The 7,656-nt window shown below is 37.9% G+C and overlaps 1 protein-coding gene across 1 annotated transcript in view; it reads left to right on the top strand.

Moving 5' to 3' along the window:
- Positions 1 to 7,656, top strand: part of ATF1 (activating transcription factor 1) — a 255,115-nt gene that overhangs the window by 116,551 nt on the left and 130,908 nt on the right. The window lies entirely within an intron of this gene.

Raw genomic sequence — 7,656 nt, 5'->3', positions numbered from 1 at the left:
TGATGTATTTTGATTTTTTTATAATCATAATCTCACATTTGGAATACTTTCCTAGAGTTTGTATAGAATATTCAGTTATTAAATATATACTTTATGTAAATAAATGCCAAATAATAAAGAGTTTATAATTAAAATGAAAGTTATTCTTTTATTAATCAAAACAATTTCCCTTTAAGTTAGATTTTATTTAAAGACATTTATTTGATATATATTTTTTAATTATCATCTTGTTTCTGATTCTAAAATATACTTGGAGAAAGAGTATTTGCCTATTTTTAAAATTCTAACTGAAACAATTTTTAAAATATTGATACTTCCCTTCTTTTTTTTTTTAAGATTTTATTTATTTATTCATGAGAGACACAGAGAGAGAGGTAGAGACACAGGCGGAGGGAGAAGCAGTTTCCATGGAGGGAGCCTGACGGGGGACCTGATTCCAGGACTCCAGGATCACGCCCTGGGCTGAAGGCGGCACTAAACCGCTGAGCCACCCAGGCTGCCCACCCAATACTTCCTTCTTATGCCAGAAAAGAACAATGGTTCAGATACCCCCAAATAATTTACTTTTTTAAAAAGATATTATTTATTTATTTCATGAGAGACACAGAGAGAGAGAGGCAAAGACACAGGCAGAGGGAAAAGTAGGCTCCCTGCAAGGAGCCTGATGCAGGACTCAGGGACTGGATCCCAGGATTCCGGGATCATGACCCCGGCCAAAGGCAGATGCCCAACCACTGAGCCACCCAGGCATCCCTCAAATAATTTACTTTTTATTTAAAAGTGTGTAATGTGACTTTCTTACAGCATTTTACCTACTTTCTAAACCTATTTTCTTGAATACCATTGCCTGAATTTTGTATTCCTTGGGCTCTCTAAATTAACTATGAGGAGAAGTGGCTAAAATGCTCACTAGGTAAGAGAGAGAATCCAACCTGGGATAAACTTTTTTTTAATTTTATTTTTTTTCTTTTTTTAAAATTTTATTTATTTATGATAGGCACACAGTGAGAGAGAGAGGCAGAGACACAGGCAGAGGGAGAAGCAGGCTCCATGCACCGGGAGCCCGACGTGGGATTCGATCCTGGGTCTCCAGGCGCTTAACCGCTGCGCCACCCAGGGATCCCCCTGGGATAAATTTTATCATGACTAATCTATAAGTTAAATTATTAAAGCAAAAGAATAAGTTGATTGAATTCAGATCTAATATTAATAATAATAAATTCACATCTCCTTTGAGCTTTGGGAACCTATGTAGTAAAGGAGAAATCATTTTCTCATCCTTGTTTTTATATTCAACTAACCAAAAACCAAGCATTTTGTTTTTGTTGTTGTCATTTTGCTTTGCTTTAACCTACTTTCAGGATTTAACTGAAAATAAGCATGAGTTTTCCATCTACTAATTTTCTTGGGGGAGGGAGCCTGAGTCCACTCTTGATTTTGGTTAGATCATGATATCAGTGTCATGAGATCGAGCCCCACACTGGGCTCCAGGCTGAATATGGAGCCTACTTGAGTCTCTCTCTTCCTCTCCCCTCTCTGTGTGTGGTCACATAAACATAGGTGTGTGCACTCTCTCTCCCTCTCAAAAAAAAGTCTCTCAGGGATCATTACTGGTTTAACACTCAAGAGGTAGAAGACTATGAGTTTTATAGGCTTGTAAGCCACACTGACAGGACATCGACTGCTCTTTTTTTTTTTTTTTTTTAAGATTTTATTTATTTATTCTTGAGAGACACACAGATAAAGAAAGGCAGAGACATAGGCAAGCTCCATGCAGGGAGCCCAACGTGGGACTCAATCCCGGGTCTCCAGAATCAGGTCCTGGGTTGAAGGCAGCGCTAAACCACTGAGCCATGCGGGCTGCCCTCAACTGCCCTTTCTTAAAAGAAACCCTAGGTTTTTCATTAACAAGGTTTTATAAGGAATTAGTGGGTAACACTTGCATAGCAATCAGCATAATAATGTATGTTATTAGTCTTAATAGTAGTCTTAGTCTTTTCCTAATAATAGTAGTCTTTTCCTAATTCCTTAATAGTAATTAGTCTTTTCCTATTTATATTTCCTGAGTACTATTCAGATTCACTTGATAGCCCTGAGTGTTAACATTAAGGAACTCTTCTAAAATATATTGACAGCACTGGGGGATGCTCTTGTTTTTTCACTTCAAAAGGATGTCTTAATTACTCTTTAGGTATGTATTTCTAATCAGGGAGGAGCAACTTCTACCAACAACTTCTTATTTTTTGCCCAGCGCTCACTTCAGGCAACTGGAATTCAGTTATATAACATTTCCCTCCACCAAAAGAGACTATTAGAGTACAGACTGCAATTTATTTTTAATTTTTTTTTAGTATAGTTTACACAGTAACAAAATGGCAATAAATCATACCTATCAATAATTACTTTAAATGTAAATGGATGTAATGCTCCAATCAAAAGACATAGGGTGACTGGATTAAAAAATAAAAAAAAAAGACCCACTTATATGGTGCTTACAAGAGACTAATTTCAGACCTAAAGACACATGTAGGCTGAAAAAACATAAGCCAGGCAAATGGAAGAAGAAAAAAAGAAGGCTAGGGTAGCAATACTTAGACCAAACGGACTTTAAAACAAAGACTGTAGTTGCAAAAACCTGCAACAAAATATCAGCAAATTGAATTTAACAATACATTAAAAAGAATCATTTGCCACAATCAAGTAGGATTTATTCCAGGGATACAAGGATGTTCAATATTTACAAATCAATCAGCATGATACATCACATTATCAAGAGAAAGGATTTTAAAGCCTTATTATCATCTCAACAGATGCCAAAGAGTATTTGACAAAAAAGAATATCCATTCATGTTAAAAAAAAATCTCAACAACGTGCATTTAGAGGGAACATACCGCAATACAATAAAGGCCATGGATGACAAACCTATAGCTAACATCGTATTGAATACTGAAAAACAGCTTTTTCTCTCAGATTGAGAACAAGACAAATATGTCTACTCTTGTCACTTTTATTCAATATAGTCCTGGAAGTCCTAGCCACAGCAATCAGATAAGAAAAATAAATAAATTGGTAAGGAAGAAGTAAAACTGTCACTATTTGTCGACATGACATCACATAAAGAAAAACCTAAAGTCTCTACCAAAAAGAAAACAATCACAATTGCACCCAGAACAATAAAATACCTAGGAAAAAAATTTAACCAAGGTGGTGAAAGACCTGTGCTCTGAAAATTCTAAAGCACTGATGGAAGAAATTGAAGACAATACAAATAAATGGAAAGATATACCATACTATGGATTAGCATGAGCTAATTAATTTCGTTAAAATGTCCAAACTACCCAAAGCAATCTACAGATCCCATGCAATCCCTGTCAAAATACCAATAGCATTTTTCACAGAACTAGAACAAATAATCCTACAAGTTGCATGGAACTAAAAAACACCCTGGATAGCTAAATCAATCTTAAGAAGAACAAAGGTAAATGTTTCACACTCCCAGACTTCAAACTATACTATAAAGCTAGAGTAGTCAAAATAGTATGGCAATGGAACAAAAATAAACACATATATCAATAGAACAGAATAGAAAGCCCAGAAATAAACCCATATTCATATAGTCACTTAATCTATGACAAAAGAGGCAAGAACATACCATGAAGGAAAAGATAGTCTCCTCAAAAAATGATGTTAGGGGGATCCCTGGGTGGCGCAGCGGTTTGGCGCCCGCCTTTGGCCCAGGGCGCGATCCGGGAGACCCTGGATCGAATCCCACGTCAGGCTCCCGGTGCATGGAGCCTGCTTCTCCCTCTGCCTGTGTCTCTGCCTCTCTCTCTCTCTCTCTGTAACTATCATAAAAAAAAAAAAAATGATGTTAGGAAAACATATGCAAAAGAAAGCATATATGCAAAAAATGCAAAAGAATGATCCTTTCTGGGCAGCCCAGGTGGCTCAGTGGTTTAGTGCCACCTTCCGCCCAGGGCCTGATTCTGGAGACCTGGGATCGAGTCCCACGTCGGGTTCCCTGCATGGAGCCTGCTTCTCCCTCTGCCTGTGTCTCTGCCCCCCGCCCCATGTCTCTCATGAATAAATAAATAAAATCTTTAAAAAAAAAAAAAGAATGATACTTTCTTATACCATATAGAAAAACAAGCTCAAAGTGGATTAAAGACCTAAATGCAAATAATAATAATAATAATAATAATAATAATAATAATAATAAAGACCTAAATGCAAAACCTGAAACCATAAAAATCCTAAAAGAAAACATAACCAGTTATCTCTTGGACATTAGTCTTAGCAATATTTTCTTAGCCTTCTCAGGCAAGGGCAAAAAAACAAAAAACAAACAATTGGGACTACAGCAAACTAAAAGGATTCTGCAAAGTAAAGGAAATCTTCAACAAAATAAAAAGCAATCTGAACTGGAGAAGATATATATAAAGGATATATTTAATAATGGGTAAATATACAAAATATATAAATAACCCATGCAATGCAACACCAAAAACCCCCAATCTGATTTAAAAATGGGCAGAGGACAGGGGTGCCTAGGTGGCTCAGCTGGTTAAGCATCCAACTCTTGGTTTCAGCTCAGTCATGATCTCAGGGTTGTAGGGCTCTGCGCTCAGCATGGAGTCTGCTTCAGATTCTCCCTCCCTCTTTCTGCCCATCTCCCTCACTCACTCTCTCTCTCTCTCAGATAATTTTTTTTAAAACGGGCAGAGGACCTGAATAGATATAAGACATCCAGATGGCCAAGAGCTACATGAAAAGATGCTCAACATCACTAATCATCAGGGAAATCAAAGCCACAATGAGATATCACTTCACACCTGTCAGAATGACTAGTATCAAACCCTCATGCACTATTGATGGGAATGTAAATTGGTGCAGCCAGTATGGAAACACTGTGGAGGTTCCTCGAAAAACTAAAAATAGAAATATCATACAATCCAGCAATCCACTACTAGATATGCACCCAAAGAAAATGAAAACACTAACTCGAAAGGATATAGCCATCCCTATGTTCCTTGCAGCATTATATACAAGAGCCAAGATATGGAATCAGGATATCACCTATGAACAGATGAATGGATAGTGAAATAGTGAATAGTGATAGTGAATAGTGAATGTAGTTTGGAATATTAGCCATAAAAAGAGTGAAATCTTGCCATTTGCAACAACATGGGTGTTATGCTAAAAGTAGCCTGAAAAAGACAAATCCTTTGTGATTTCACTAATATGTGAAATCCAAAAAACAAAACAAATGAAAAAACAAGACAAAATAGAGACTCATAAATACAGAGAACAAATTGGTGGTTGCCAGAGGGGAGGAGCATGGGGGAATGGGCAAAATAGGTGAAGAGGATTAAGAGGTACAAACTTAACTGCAATAAAATAAATACGGATAAAAAATGTACAGTGATATATAGTATAGGGAATATAGTAAACAATATTGTAATAACTTTGTTTCTTTTTTTAAAGATTTTATTTATTTATTCATGAGAGACAGAGAGAGAGGAAGAGACACAGGCAGAGGGAGAAGCAGGCTCCCTGCAGGGAGCCTGATGTGGGACTCGATCCCAGGACTCCAGGCCAAAGGCATGCGCTAAACTGCTGAGCCACCCAGGGATCCCCAATAACTTTGTTTCTTGATGTGATATTTCTCATTTTTACAATCAGAAAGTCAAATAAAAAACATCAAAACTTTTATAACCACAAAGACCTTTCCACTTCCCCGTTCATGCAAGCTTGTACCTTGCTTCTTTCACTCATTACTTAATGAGGACCAATCTGAACTGCTGAGCTCTGCGAGGGTGGGGGGCTTGGTTTTAGTTTATTTTTTCTTTACTTTTTTCAGTAATATTTGTATCCTCTCTTTTATCAGAATTTAGGGCATCATATACAAACACAAAGGAAAGCTAGTTGTATGTGAAATATTTATAAATTAATTAAACAGTACAAAGAAAAATTCTTAAGTTAGTCCCAGGTTTACATTTTTAAAAATTTTTATTTATTTATTCATGACAGACACACACAGAGAGAGAGAGGCAGAGACATAAGCAGAGGGAGAAGCAGGCTCCATGCAGGAGCCCAACGTGGGACTCGATCCCGGATCTCCAGGATCACACCCTGGGCTAAAGGCGGCACTAAACCGCTGGGCCACCGGGGCTGCCCTCCATTATTTTTTCTTTAATCTCTGTGTCCAACGTGGGATCTGAACTCATGACTCTGAGATTAAGAGTCACATACTCTACCAACAGAGCCAGCCAGGTGTCTCCATTATTGTAATAACTTTGAATGGTGACAAGAGATAACGTTTATGACGGTGAGCATTTTGTAATGCATATAAATATTGAATGATTACATTATACACCTGAAAGTAATATAATTGTATTATGTATGTCAACTATCCTTCAATTAAAAAAAAAATAATGGGGCACCTGGATGGCTCAACAGGTTAAATGTCCAAGTGTCCTAATATGGATTTCAACTCGGTCATGATCTCAGAGTCATCAGACTGAGTCCTTCATCCAGCCCCACACTGGGTATGGAGCCTGCTTAAGATTCTCTCCCTATATCCTCGCCCTTCCTTTCACTTTCTCTCCCCTTCCCTTTCAAAACAAAACAAGAAAAACAAAAAAGCTTTTTGACAAAACGAGAAAGAACAATCCAATGGAAAAAGAGTCTCTTCAACAAATGGTGTTGGGAAAACTGGACAGCAATATGGGGAAGAATGAAACTAGACCACTTTCTTGCACCATACACAAAAATAAATTAAAAATGGATGAGAGACCTAAATGTGAGACAGGAAACCATCAAAATCCTAGAGAACACAGACAGCAATGTCTTTGACATTAGCTGTAGCAACCTCTTATTGATACTTCTCCAGAGACAAGGGAAACAAAAGCAAAAAATGAACTATAGAGACTTCATCAAGATAAAAAGCTTCCGCACGAAAAAGGGAAACAATCAACAAAACTAAAAGGCAGCCTAGGAAATGGGGGAAGATATTTGCAAATGACATATCTGATAAAGAGTCAGTATCCAAAATCAATTGGATATCAGGGCAATTGATTGAACATATCAGGGCAGCCCCGGTGGCTCAGTGGTTTAGCGCCGCCTTCAGCCCAGGGCGTGATCCTGGTGACACGGGATCGAGTCCCACATCGGGCTCCCTGCATGGAACCTGCTTCTCCCTCTGCCTGTGTCTCTGCCTCTCTCTCTCTCTCTGTGTGTGCCTCTCATGAATAAATAAATAAAATCTTAAAAAAAAAAAGAACATATCAAACTCAACACCCAAAAAACAAATAATCCAGCTAAGAAATAGGCAGAAGACAGGAATAGACATTTTTCCAAAGAAGACATCCAGATGGCCAAAAGACGCATGAAAAAAATACTCAACATCACTTGACATCAGGGAAATACAAATCAAAACGTCAGTGAGCTACCACTTCATGCTGGCCAGAAAGTCTAAAATTAACTACACAGGAAACAACAGACGTTGATGAGTCTGTGGAGAAGGGGGTACTCTCTTGCACCGCTGGTGGGAGTGCAAACTGGTGCAGCCACTCTGGAAAACAGTATGGAGGCTCCTCACAAAATTAAAACAGTACAACCCAGCAATTGCACTGCTAGGCATTTACCCAAAGGAA

Source organism: Vulpes vulpes, chromosome 8, assembly GCF_048418805.1.
Source record: "Vulpes vulpes isolate BD-2025 chromosome 8, VulVul3, whole genome shotgun sequence".
Classification (NCBI taxonomy): domain Eukaryota; kingdom Metazoa; phylum Chordata; class Mammalia; order Carnivora; family Canidae; genus Vulpes; species Vulpes vulpes.
This window is presented reverse-complemented; position numbering and strand designations above follow the sequence as displayed.